Source organism: Apodemus sylvaticus, chromosome 1 (assembly GCF_947179515.1).
Source record: "Apodemus sylvaticus chromosome 1, mApoSyl1.1, whole genome shotgun sequence".
Lineage (NCBI taxonomy): Eukaryota > Metazoa > Chordata > Mammalia > Rodentia > Muridae > Apodemus > Apodemus sylvaticus.
The window spans coordinates 195,377,685-195,392,309 of record NC_067472.1 but is presented as its reverse complement, the minus strand read 5'-3'; the positions used below and the strand labels follow the sequence as shown (position 1 = coordinate 195,392,309).

The 14,625-nt window shown below is 40.5% G+C and overlaps 1 pseudogene; it reads left to right on the top strand.

Moving 5' to 3' along the window:
• The first annotated feature begins 1,002 nt into the window (after window positions 1–1,002).
• Window positions 1,003–2,160, top strand: LOC127668668 (homeobox protein OTX1 B-like; annotated as a pseudogene).
• Window positions 2,161–14,625: the final 12,465 nt, after the last annotated feature.

The window sequence follows — 14,625 nt, the reverse complement described above, 5'->3', positions numbered from 1 at the left end:
ATATTTTTACCTTTTTCCATGTTCTCCTCTAAGAACATACTCCAATAAGATCAGAACCCATCTAAGTCCCAAGGTCTGTCCTTGCATTTAAGATTCCAAATGTCTTCAAATGCACCCACACAAACCAGTTCCCAAATGCCTCAAGAGCTTGCAAGGAATCTGCCTTTCCAAGTGAGTCCCCTAGAGACTCCAATTTGTCCAATGCAATCAAGTCATTCAGTCCCTGAAAGAGACTTCTTTCGACAAGATTCCCAAGGTCCATCAAGAAGATCAATTATCCAAATGCAACCAGGTCCTGTAATGGGCCCAGGTTTTCCAATTCTCTATGAGTTGACAGTCACCCTGATACCTACACCACAGAACAATTTAATGAAGAAAGTTTCAGATCAATTTCCCTTATGAACATTGATACAAAAATACAATGCAATATACTAAGTCCCCCAATCAAAGAACACATCAAAGAAATCATACACTATGATCAAGTAGTCTTCATCCACCAGATACAGGGAGCTGCTTCTAAATATCAAAATCCACCAAGGCAAACCACCACATCAACAAACTGAAAGAAAAACAAATCACATGATTGTTCTAGTAGATACTGAAATAGATTTTGACAGGAAAAATCCAATATTAGTTCCTTTAAAAGTCTTCTAGAGATCAATGACAAAAGATGCATAGCTGAAGTATGGGGTTTTTAATTTTTTTGTTTGTTGTTTTGAGACAGTATTTTTCTCAGTGCCACTGGCTGTCCTGGAATTCACTCTGTAGGCCAGATTGGCCTTGAACTCAGAAATCCACCTGTCTCTGCCTCTAAGTGCCCTTGAAAGAGACCTCCATCAGCAAGAGTCCCAAGGTCCATCAAGAAGATCAAGTATCCAAATGCAACGAGGTCCTGTAATGGGTCCAGGTTTACCAATTCTGAGAAGCCTCTTAGTGCATCCACATCATCAGATACCTTCAAGATCCTCAGTGAGATCTAATTTCCAGGTTCCTGTAGGACCTATGGTACTGTCACTTAATTATGGTTACCTACAAAAGAGACTCTGGGCTCCAAGGAACCATCAGAAAATACTCACTGTATACACCAGGGAACAAAAGAACCTGCTGTAAACATATTTGGCTAAGTGCACATACCCAAAACGGGAGGAGCAGGGGGGGGGGGGAACTGGCATTGTTGATTGGTTTGACAGCACATGAGATCCAGGTATGCCTCTCTTCGCTGTCTCTGACAGCCAAAATATCCAATCCCCCCTCCCCCTATCAGACTCCTGAGCTCTGTGCTCTTTAATGTTAGGGACAGTTGTGGAAGTTGAATATACATGCATCAAGAGCTGGACCTCACATTCTGCTTCAACCCAGGTAGGAATATGGATGAATATTATTATCCTGCAGGGTCTCAGAGACCTAGACCTCAGAGCTCATAGTACAATACAGGACACACTAACTGAATCTTCTCTAGGCTTTTGGTGTCAGGTCATATTCATTCTATCTTACTACAATCCCTTAGGGATCTAGACCTTCAGACTTCTCTGTTGTGGACTCATGCAGTTTTGCTGCAGAAATTCCTTTCAATCCAGAAGCTTCACCTAGTGACAAGTTGGGGGCACACAGGTATTCCTTTGATGTCTCCTTTGTTTTTCAGATCTGGTTCAAGAACACCCGGGCTAAGTCCAAGTGGAAGAATCTCAAGAATATCCCAGCAGCACCTCCAGAAAGAAATGGAAGCTCTGAAGCTGTTTCTGAGCCAACCCATCTTCCTGGTTCCTTACCTGTAATTGCTTCTGCCAATGGAGACTCCATGGGTTCAGGCACATTTGGTGAGGATTCCATTTCCAACCTCAACTGCAGCCAGGGATGGTCGAGCTCAACTTCAGCCATCGTGATCAAGCCTGTGATGGTGCCAGGTGTAGTCAGCAAGAATACCTGCTTGATGACCATGCCCCTGTTAGAGCTGGTGACTCTAGTCAATCAGTAGCAGTTGAAGTCCAGACTGGCATAGCAGGATCTGGAGCTTCAGTAGCCATGGTAGCATCCACTCAAGGTACAGAGGATGCTCAAGATTCAGGTCCATCTGCTGAGGAGCTCTGGCAGTGGATTCTTGAAGACTTTGAGGAGTTGGAGGATCGGTACAATTGTAGATACCACCACACCATTCCATAAAACACCTCTCTCCCCTTGATTCATTCAGGCCTTTATAGAAAGGAAGAGGTGTGTTAGTATATTTGAGAGGTGTGTTAGTATATTTGGGGAAATTAAGCAGTCCTATCTGTAGTAGTTTCATGTCACTAGTTTATATAATGGGATTGTTTAAAAAAAAAACAAAGGAAACTATTCTCTCCATATTGTTGAATTATATGTTCTTTAAATGAAAGAAAAAAAACGTGTTGAAAAATAAAAATAATGTTTTTTCCAGTCTTTCTCCCTAAATATTTTTACATGTGAATGCCTGCAGTGCATGTATGCAACTGTCTTGTAGTTGGAGACTCAAAGTGTATAGTATCTCTTGGAGTGAAACTATAGAGTGGAGGTCTTACATGTGTGTTTGGAAATGGGCTCACATCTTCATCAAGATCCACTGCTGCTCCTAAGCAATGAGGTCTCATGGTCATTGTTAACTGTACAGCAATTTCAAGGACAGTTTAAGGTACACCAGGCCCTACCTGAAACAAAAGTATTGATAAGAAACTTTTCACTAGAAAATGCATTGGTCAAGTCTAGCTTAGTATGACGCTTTCTTGTCTTTGGCTTATACCAAGAGCAGTTGCTGGACCAGTGTCTTTGCAGAGGCCAAAGAAGGTTGATAAAGCCTGGGCAGTGGTGGAATAGGCCTTTATTTGCAGCACTAGGGAGGCAGAAGAAGTTCTGCTTCTGAGTTTGAGTCAAGCTTGGTCTATAGAGGATATTGGAGCACAGCCAGAGCTACTCAGAGAAACTCTTCCTAAAAATATTAAGTATAGAGAGACACAGAGACTCCCACAACACACACACACACACACACACACACACACACAATGAGAGATAGAGAGAGACAGAGACACAGAGAGAAAGACACAGAGAAAGACAGAGACACAAAAAGAGAAACAGATCTAGAGACAGAGAAGGAGATAGAGACCAGCAGAGACAGAAAGACAGATTTAGACACAGACAGACAGACAGAGCAAGAGACAGAGGTATGGTTTCAATACATGGAAGCAGGATAATACGTTCTCTGAGGAAACAAGGTTTATAAAAAGAAACCAATTAAATATGCATTTAGAGCAAAATGCCACCATGAAATACTAAAGGGTACAGTAAAAGCTCACTCAAGGGATGTTGGCCTCTAATCACAACATTTGTTGGGCAGTAGAATGAGAAATTTAGTCAACCTCAGTCATCCAGTGAGTTTGGGATCAGCCAGGAAAAAAAAGTCAGAAACTGGGGTTATGGTACAGACCAAGAACTTGTCATCTTCTTTGAATGACTGAGGTTTTTTTTTTTTTTTCTTTTTTGTTTTTTTTTTTTGAGACAGGGTTTCTTTGTGTAGCCTTGGCTGTCTTGGAACTCACTCTGTAGACCAGACTGGCCTCCAACTCAGAAATCTGCCTTCCTCTGCCTCCCAAGTGCTGGGATTAAAGGTGTGTGCCACAACCGCCTGTCCAGCGTTTTTTTCCCCTTAAAACTATTTAGCTTAGGGACAAACTAGGAGCAGAAACCCAGGCACCGAACTGCTGAAGCCTTGAGCTCTCCATGCCTTTTGGGAATCTAGGTAGATACCACAACACATACAGAGTATTTGAGGGGTCATTTAGAAATTGTGAAAGGCCCAGGAAGAAGAATGGTTGAATAAGGGAGCTAACAAGGTAATTGAAGACTGAACAGGCTGCCGTCCTGTAAGAATGGGTGCATAGTAAGAGGAAAGTAATTGTCAAGAACCCTGGAAGCCGAGTGAGTATATATCCATTTCCTGAGAAAATGACTGACTAGTGAAGCCACAATTTCTTCTGGGCTGGAGTCTCATGAAGGAAACGCCAATTTTCCCTTACTTTCCAATTTCTAAACAAACCTGTCACCTATAATTGCTCTGGAACAATGTTTAAATCTTGAACGTTGTGATGACTCACGCCTGTAATCAGGACTCAGAATTCTGAGCCAAGGTCATCTCTAGAACAGGCTGGAATAATTGAAAGACCTTGTCTCAAAACCAAAACAAAAGACAATAAATGGGCAGGAGAGATGGCTCAGCGGTTAAGAGCACTTCTGAAGGTTCTGAGTTCAAATTCCAGCAACCACATGGTGGCTCACAACCATCTTTTTTTTTATTATTTGTTTTTATTTTATTATTAATTATTCCATTCATTTACATCACAAATGATTTCCCACTTCCCAGTTACCCCTCCAACAACCCCCCATCCCACATCTGCCATGCCACCTCTTTTGTCTGTATGAGGGGCTCACAACCATCTTTAATGGGATCTGTTGCCCTCTTCTGGACTGTCTGAAGACAGCTACAGTGTACTTATGTATCATAATAAATCTTAAAAAAATGAATTTAGAGAGTTCTTTTTTTCCTTCCTCCTCTTTTCCTTTCCTCGAGAGTTCTAATACTAACAAATAATGTGTACATTTAAAGATCCTGGGGGTGGGGTGAGAAGCAAACATGCCCAAAGGAGTAAACAGCAGAAAATAATCAAACTCAGGGCATAATTGTCAATTGGAAACAAAGAGATCAATACAAGGAATCATCAAATCCAAGAGCTGACTTGGGAGAAAATCAGCAATATAGACAACCCCTGAGCCAACTACTAAAAGGCAGAGACAGGATCCACATGAACACAATCAGAAATTAAATGGGAGAGATAGCAATGGATACTGGGGAAATTCAAAGAATCATTAGGTCTCACTACAAGTCTGCACTACAAATAAGTGAAAAATCTAAATGAAATGGATGATTTACTAGATACATTCCATTTGCCAAGTTAAGACAATGTAAACTATCCAAGGGAACAAAAGTAGTCTTTTACAGTCTTTTAACTGAATAAAATCTAAGGGCCAAGGTAGTTTTAGCACAGAATTCTGTCAGATTTTCAAAGAAGAGATAATATCAAACCTCTTCAAAGTATTGCACAAAACACAAAAGGAACATTGCCAAAGTCACTCTATGAGGTAACAGTCACCCTGATACCTAAACCACAGAACAATTTAAGAAAGAAATTTCAGATCAATTTCCCTTGATGCAAAAATACTCAGCAAAATACAAAGTCACCCAATAAAAGAACACATCAAAGAACTTACACACTGTGTACAAGTAATCTTCATCCACCAAATGCAGGGAGCTGCTTCTAAATATCAAAATCCACCAATGCAATCCACCAGATCAACAAACCGAAAGAAAAAAAATCACATGACTGTCCAATTAGATGCTGAAAAACCTTTGACAAAAATACAACACTAGTTCCCTTAAAAGTCTTCTAGAGATCATGTACAAAAGGTGCATAGCTGAAGTATGAGGATTTTAATTTTTTTCCGAGACAGGGTTTTTCTCCATAGTACTGGCTGTCCTGGAACTCCCTCTGTAGACCAGGCTGGCCTCGAACTCAGAAATCCACCTGTCTCTGCTTCCCAAGTGCTGGGATTAAAGGCACACAGCACCACTGCCTGGTTTGAAGTATGAGTTTTATTGGGTTCACTTAGAGATTATCATACACAAGGTGAAGCAATCAAAAACTTGGGTATGCCATAAGGTTAGCCGGGTTGTTGCTGGTTTGAATGGACTTCATCATTTGGTGTGGTTTGTAGTATTTGTATAATTTTAAACTTACTTTTAAAATTTTTCATGAAAGTGAAAGATCTTGAATATGAATATTACAGATGTGGGTAAGAGGTTGGGTTGGGAAGCAATATGATTCTATACATATTCACATATATAAATGTATATTTGTAATCTGATGATGGTTTTTTTTGCGTAGCTCCATCTGTGCTGTAAAGTGTTTTGTAGATGAGGACCTTAAAATGATGCACCTGCCTCTGCCTCCTGAGTCCTTTGAATAAAGGTAGATACCCTGAGATGATGTACTTTACAGGAATTTCCCCACTGAACAGCCAGAAATTGTTTTCCTGAGTAGAACAAGATCACTTATAGGATTGTGAAGAAAAGAGCATCCTGCAATGATAGACCCTGATTCAAAAATCAATGAAAGAAACCTAAACAATTGGGAATCAATCAACAAGACAAGGACTGTCTGGAGTGGCACTAAAGGGAGTGCTTATCTTAGTAATTGGTGGTTCTGCAGTGAGGGAGGAGCCAAAGAGTGGGGGGAGCTTCGAGTTTCCTGCCTGGAAAAGATATTTAAAGCCTGGTTCCTGGAGAACTGGTGAAACACAGAGAGTAAACCCAGCAAGGCCAACGACTACTGCTTGCCATGTGAGTGGATGTCCTGTGCATCTTTTCTATATGGGTCTGCTGGGGGTGGTTATCCTTACAGGGGAAAGAGGGAGCTAATGGATGTAGAGCTTTTGGTATTCTTCTGCAGCTGGTGTGTGTGTTTGGAGACCAATGTCCATCAAATCCCCAGAGAGTTTCATAGATGGTCCTGAGAAAAGGCAGGAGCAATTGGAGTGTTTCCCCCTTGATATCAGCCCTGGGAACCATAGGCACGTGAGGCTCATAGAAGGCAGAGCAGAGGGCTGGTGAGACACCACATTGCTGGCCCAGCTACCATATTTTTTGTGTACTAGCCAAGGAAGAGGCCTTTGATGGGGATGCCTGAAAGTTTTCTAGAAACCTCTAGAGTTTTCAGATCTGACTGTCTCTGTTTCTAGGAAATATAAAGATCTCTAGTTCTCTAAAACTTCCATTCATCATCCAGTCCTACAAATGATGTGAGGATGCTCTGTCCTTTCCAGTAACAAATTCTCCAATTTTCCAGTGAATTTCCTGCAGACCTCCAGAATTCTCCAGGTGCCTCGGGTCTACCAAGTCAACAATATCTCATGGCTTTTCAAATCCCTTTAGGGTCACAAGATCCAATGATCCAGGAACACAGAAGAAGAAACGAAATGTGCTTTCCAAAGAACAAATGCTAGTACTGGGAAAACATTTTGATAACAGCAAGTACGTGAGCCAGGAACAGTGCAAGACACTGGCTCAAAGGCTTGGCATGAAAGAGAAATAGATCAAGATATGCTCCATTTTGTGTTTCCCACCCTTCTATTCAGCCCCTCCCCCATGAGACACTTGTACACTTTTGACAATGGCATTTTGGTGCCCATATACTGCTTTGGGTTTCTTGCCCCAGTTCTAGGTTGGAGAATGTGGTAAAGGTATATCCAAGGCTGGATCTGCATCTCCCTTAGGCTCAATGCAGAATTCTGGTGCATGAAGGAGGCATGCTGGTATCACACAGTGTCAGTGAATCTTAGCGACTCCAAAGAGGTGCTTCCTTCATCTGTGGGTTTCATGTCCAGGTTTTCCAGCCTTTATGCTTTTGTGTCCAGGTTCCTTAGAGTTCTGTGATAGATGGTGTGTAGAAACCAAGGCCCAGGGTTTTTTTGGTATAGAATAGAGCTTTTTCAGGGCAGAGGATGGGAGTTAATGGGGTAGTAGAGGCAGAGAAAGGCAGAGAGAGGAAGAGAGTAAAGAAGTGGAGGCTGGCCATGACCAAGTGGGGAGAGGGGGGAGGGGAGGAGAGCCCAGAGAGGAGAGAGGTGAGAGTGAGAGAGGTAAGAGAGAAAAACAAGGCCCAGGTTTTTCACCCAGCATCTTCAGATTAAGGACCCAGAGGGTGCAATTGACCTCCTGTTTTTGGACAATTGTTTATTTGTATGTTTATTTATATTCCTTCTTTTTATTTAACAATTTTAAAGATTTATGTATCAATTATATGTAAGTACACTGTAGCTATCTTCAGACACACCAGAAGAGGGCGTCAGATCATGTTATGGATGATTGTGAGCCACCATGTGGTTGTTGGGATTTGAACTCAGGACCTTCAGAAGAGCACTCAGTGCTCTTAACTACTGAGCTGTCCTCCATCTCTCCAGCCCTAATCTTTTTTTTTTCCTGAGACAGGGTTTCTCTGTGTAGCCCTGGCTGTCCTGGAACTCACTCTGGAGACCAGGCTGGCCTTGAACTCAGAAATCTGCCTGCCTCTGCCTCCCAAGTGCTGGGATTAAAGGTGTGTGGTTACCACTGCTTGGCTCTATTTTTTTTAATCTCTCTCTCTCTCTCTCTCTCTCTCTCTCTCTCTCTCTCTCTCTCTCTCTCTCTCTCTTCGATATAATTTTATAAATTTCAAATGATTTCCCCTTTTCTAGCCCCCCACTCCCCGAAAGTCCTGTAAGCCCCCTTCTCTCCCCCTCTCCTCCCAGCCACCCCTTCCCACTTCCCCATTCTGGTTTTGCCCTATACTTCTTCACTGAGTCTTTCCAGAAAAAGGGGTCACTCCTCCTTTCTTCTTGTACCTCATTTGATGTGTGGATTATGTTTTGGGTATTCCAGTTTTCTAGGTTAATATCCACTTATTAGTGAGTGCATACCATGATTCACCTTTTGAGTCTGGGTTACCTCACTTAGTATGATGTTCTCTAGCTCCATGCATTTGCTTAAGAGTTTCATGAATTCATTGTTTCTAATGGCTGAATAGTACTCCATTGTGTAGATATACCACATTTTTTGCATCCACTCTTCTGTTGAGGGATACCTGGGTTCTTTCCAGCATCTGGCAATTATAAATAGGGCTGCTATGAACATAGTAGAGCATGTATCCTTATTACATGGTGGGGAATCCTCTGGGTATATGCCCAGGGTTTTTTTTTTTAAATTAAATTTTATTTTTTTTATAACCTCTCTTTTTTTTAAAAATATTATTTACTTATTTTATATGAGCACACTGTTGCTGATTTCAGCCACACCAGAAGAGGGCACCAGATCCCACTATAGATGGTTGTGAGATGCCCTGTGATTGCTAGGAATTGAACTCAGGAGCCCTGGAAGTTAGTGCTCTTAACCTCTGAGCCATCTCTCCAGTCCAGGATGATAAATATTCTAGTTCCATCTATTTGTCTGCAGAACTCAGGATGTCCTTATTTTTCATACCTGAGTAGTAGTCCATTGTGTAAATAAACTATATTTTCTGTGTCCATCCTTCTGTTGTGGGATATCTGGGTTGTTTCCAGCTATCACAAACAAGGCCACTATGAACATAGTAGGACATGTATCCCTGTGGCAAGGTGGGGCACCTTTTGGGTATATTCCCCAGAGTGGTATTACTGGGTCTTCAGGTAGATCTATTTCCAATTTTCTGATGATCTTCTAGTTTGATTTCCAGAGTGTTTTTATCAGTTTGCAATCTCACCAGCAATACAGGAGTGTTTCTTTTTCTCCACATCTTCAACAACAAACATCATCACCTGTTGTTTTGATCCTAGCCATTCTGATTGGTGTAAGGTGGAATCTCAGAGTCCTTTTGATTTGCCTTTCTCTGATCATTAAGGACTTGGAACATTTCTTTTGGTGCTTCTCAGCCATTTGAGATTCCTCTGTTGTGAAGACTCCATTTTTTGATCGAGTTGTTTGGTTTTTTGATGGTTAACTTCTTGAGTTCTTTATATATTTTGGATATTGCCCTTTATGGGATGTGGGGTTAGTGAAGATTTTTTTCCCAGGATCTGTAGGTTGCCAATTTGTCTTCTTGACTATGTCCTGTGCCTTACAGAACCTTTCCAGTTTCATGGGGGTCCATTTATCAATTCCTTCTTGATCTTAGAGCATGAGCCATTGGAGTTCTGTTTAGGAAGTTTCCCCTTGTGCCAATGAGTTCAAGGCTCTTTTTCACTTTCCCTTCTATTAGATTCAGAATATCTGGTTTCATTTGGAGGTTCTTGATTCACTTGAACTTTGAGCTTTGTGCAAGGTGACATATATGGGTCTATTTTCATTTTCCTACATACAGACAGCCAGTTAGACGAGCACCATTTATTGAAGATGTTTTCTTTTTTCCATTTTATATTTTTGTCTTCTTTGTCAAAGTTCAAGTGTGCATAAGTGTGCGTGTTTTTTTTCTGGGTCTTCAATTCTATTCCACTGATCAATGTGTCTGTCTCTGTACCAGTACCATGCAGTTTTTATCAAAATTCCTCAGATGTAGAGCTTGAGGTCAGGGATTGGTGATTCCCCCAGCCACTCTTTTATTGTTAAGAATACTTTTTGCTATTCTTAATTTTTTTGCCTTCCTTTACAGATGAATTTTGGAATTACTTTTTCAGTGTCTTTTTGAAATGAGTTTGGATTTTGTTGAGGATTGCATCAATTTGAGTAGGACTTTGGTTGGATGGCTATTTTTTACTGTGTTAAATCTGTCAACCCATGAGGATGGGAGATCACTCCATTTTCTGAGATCTTCAATTTCTTTATTCAGAGATTTGAAGTTATTGTCATACATATCTTTCATTAGTTTGGATAGAGTTATTCTAAGATACTTTATATTATTTGTGGTTATTGTATAGGGAGTTGTTTCCCTAATTTTTTCTCAGCCTGTCTATCACTTGTATAAAGTAAGGATATTGATTTATTTGAGTTAATTTTATATCTGGCCACTTTGCTGAAGTTGTTAATCAGCTGGAGAAGTTCTCTGGTAGAATTTTTGTGGTCACTTATGTATACTATCATATCATTTGCAAATAACAATACCTTTAATTTTTTCTTTGCCAATTTGTATCCCTTCAATCTCTCTTTTTTTTGTCTTATTGTTCCAGCTAGCACTTTGAGTACTATATTAAATAGATATGGGGAGAGTGGGCCTCATTGCCTTGTCCCTAATTTTAGTGGGATTGCTTCAAGTATTTCTCCATTTTACTTGATATTGGCTGTTATTTTACAGTAAATTATCTTTATTATGCTTTATTATGGTTAGGTGTGGACCTTTTTTTGTTGTTGTTTGTTTGTTTGTTTGTTTGTTTTTTGATTTGGTTTTTTTCGAGACAGGGTTTCTCTGTATAGCCCTGGCGGTCCTGGAACTCACTCTGTAGACCAGGTTGCCCTTGAACTCAGAAATCCACCTGCCTTTGCCTCCCAGAGTGCTGGGATTACAGGAATGCACCACCACAGCCTGGCCCATGATCTCTTAAATACTTTTAATATGAAGGAGCGTTGTATTGTGTCAAATGCCTTTTCTACATCTAAGGAGATGATCATGTGATTTTTTTTCTTTGAGTCTGTTTATACAAGAGAATATGTTAATGGATTTTGTATATTGAACCAACCTTGCATCCCTAGGATGAAGCCTACTTGAGCATGGTGAATGATAGCCTTGATGTGTTGTTGGATTCTTGATGTGTTTACAAGAATTCTATTGAGTCTTTACATTGATATTTATAAGCAAGATTCATTTGAAGTTCACTTTTTGGTTGGATCCTTTCGAAGTTTAGGTATCAGAGTAATTGCGGCTTCATAGAATAGAGTTCCTTCTGTTTATATTTTATAGAATAGTGTGAGGAATACTGGTATCAGGTCTTCTTTGAAGTTCGGGTAGTATTCTGCACTAAATACGTCTGGTCCTAGGCTGTTTTTTGGTTGGGAGGTTTTTTAGTGACTTCTCCTATTTCCTTATGGGATATGGGCCTGTTTAGATAGTTAAACTTCTCTCTCTCTCTCTCTCTCTCTCTCTCTCTCTCTCTCTCTCTCTCTCTCTCTCTTTCTCTCTCTCTCTCTCTCTCTCTTTTTTTTCTTTTGGATTTGGTTTTGTCGAGACAGGGTTTCTCTGTGTAGCCCTGGCTGTCCTGGAACTCACTCTGTAGACCAGGCTGGCCTCGAACTCAGAAATCTGTTTGCCTCTGCCTCCCAGAGTGCTGGGATTACAGGTATGAGCCACCACTGCCTGGCTTAGTTAAACTGCTCTTAATTTAACTTTGGTATGTGGTAACTGTCTAGAAAACCATACATTTCACCTAGATTTTCCAGTTTTGTTGAGTGTAGGCTCTTGTAGTAAGGTTCAATGATTCTTTTGAATTTCCTATATTTCTGTTGTTAATGTCTCTTTTCATTTCTGTTTTTGTTAATTTGCAAACTGCCTGTGGGCCCTATTGTTAGTTTGGCTAAGGGTTTAGCTATTTTGTTGATTCTCTCTCTTTTTTTTAATTTTTAAATTTTATTTATTTATTTTCTACATTCTTTGTTTACATTCTAAAAGCCTTCCCCTTTCCCAATCTCCCTCATATGTTCCATAAGTCCTCTTCTCTCCATCCATTCTCCTGTCTTTCCCCCTCCCTTTTTTTTCTGTCCTGGTACTCCCCTACAATGCTGGATCAAGCCTTTCCAGGATTAGGGCCCTCATCTTCCTTCTTCATGGGAATCATTTGATGTGATAATTGTATCTCCAGTATTCAGAGCTTCAGGGCTAATTAATATCCACTTATCAATGATTGCATTCCATGTGTCTTCTTTTGTGATTGTGTTACCTCGCTTAGGATGATATTTTCCAGTTCCATCCATTTGCCTAAAAAGTTCATGAATTCATTGTTTTTAATTGGTGAATAGTACTCCATTGTATATATATACCACATTTTCTGTATCCATTCCTCCATTGAGAAATATCTGGGTTCTTTCCAGCTTCTGGCTATTATAAATAAGGCTGCTATGAATATAGTGGAGCATGTGTCCTTATTACATGCTGGGGAATCCTCTGGGTATATATATGCCCAGGAGAGATATAGCAGGGTCCTCCGGAAGTATCATACCCAGTTTTCTTAGGAACTGCCAGACTGATTTCCAGTGTGGTTATACCTTCTTACAATCCCACCAGCAGTGAAGGAGTGTTCCTCTTTCTCCACATCCTTGCCAACACCTGCTGTCTCCTGAGTTTTTAACCTTAGCCATTCTGACTGGTGTGAGGTAAAATCTCAGGGTTGTTTTTATCTGCATTTCCCTAATGGCTAATGATGTTGAGCATTTCTTTTCCTTTTTTTTTAATTCGATATATTTTTTATTTACATTTCAAATGATTTCCCCTTTTCTGCCCCCCTTACTCCCCGAAAGTCCCATAAGCCCCCTTCCCTCCCCCTGTTCTCCCACCCACCCCTTCCCACTTCTCTGTTCTGGTTTTGCTCTATACTGCTACACTGAGCCTTTCCAGAACAAGGGGCCACTCCTCCGTTCTTCTTGTACCTCATTTGATGTGTGGATTATGTTTTGGGTATTCCAGTTTTCTAGGTTAATATCCACTTATTAGTGAGTGCATACCATGATTGATCTTTTGAGACTGGGTTACCTCATTTAGTATGATGTTCTCCAGCTCCATCCTTTTGCCTAAGAATTTCATGAATTCATTGTTTCTAATGGCTGGTATATATATACAATGTACTCCATTGTGTATATATACCACATTATTTTGCATCCACTCTTCTGTTGAGGGATACCTGGGTTCTTTCCAGCTTCTGGCAATTATAAATAGGGCTGCTATGAACATAGTGGAACATGTATCCTTATTACATGCTGGGGAATCCTCTTGGTATATGCCCAGGTGTGGTATAGCAGGGTCTTCTGGAAGTGAGGTGCCCAGTTTTCTGAGGAACCGCGAGACTGATTTCCAGAGTGGTTGTACCAATTTGCAACCCCACCAGCAGTGGAGGAGTGTTCCTCTTTGTCCACATCCTCATCAACATCTGCTGTCTCCTGAATTTTTAATCTTAGCCATTCTGACTGGTGTAAGGTGAAATCTCCGGGTTGTTTTGATTTGCATTTCCCTAATGACTAATGAAGTTGAGCATTTTAAAAGATATTTCTCTGCCATCCGAAGTTCTTCAGGTGAAAATTCTTTGTTTAACTCTGTCCCCCATTTTTTAATAGGGTCATTTGGTTTTCTGGTGTCTAACTTCTTGAGTTCTTTGTATATATTGCATATTAGCCCTCTGTCTGATGTAGGGTTGGTGAAGATCTTTTCCCAATTTGTTGGTTGCTGATTTGTCCTTTTGATGGTGTCCTTTGCCTTAGAGAAACTTTGTAATTTTATGAGGTCCCATTTGTCAATTCTTGATCTTAGAGCATAAGCTATTGGTGTTCTGTTCAGAAACTTTCCCCCCTGTACCAATGTCCTCAAGGGTCTTCCCCAGTTTCTTTTCTATTAGCTTCAGAGTGTCTGGCTTTATGTGTAGATCCTTGATCCATTTGGAGTTGAGCTTAGTACAAGGAGACAAGGATGGATCAATTTGCATTTTTCTGCATGCTGACCTCCAGTTGAACCAGCACCATTTGTTGAAAAGGCTATCTTTTTTCCATTGGATGTTTTCAGCCCCTTTGTCGAGGATCAAGTGGCCATAGGTGTGTGGGTTCATTTCTGGATCTTCAGTTCTGTTCCATTGATCTGCCTGCCTGTCACTGTACCAATACCATGCAGTTTTTTTTTTAACACTATTGCTTGGTAGTATTGATTGAGGTCAGGGATACTGATTCCCGCAGGATTTCTTTTGTTGTTGAGAATAGTTTTAGCTATCCTGGGTTTTTTGTTATTCCAGATGAATTTGAGGATTGCTCTTTCTAACTCTGTGAAGAATTGAATTGAAATTTTGATGGGTATTGCGTTGAATCTGTATATTGCTTTTGGCAAAATGGCCATTTTAACTATATTGATTCTACCGATCCATGAGCATGGGAGG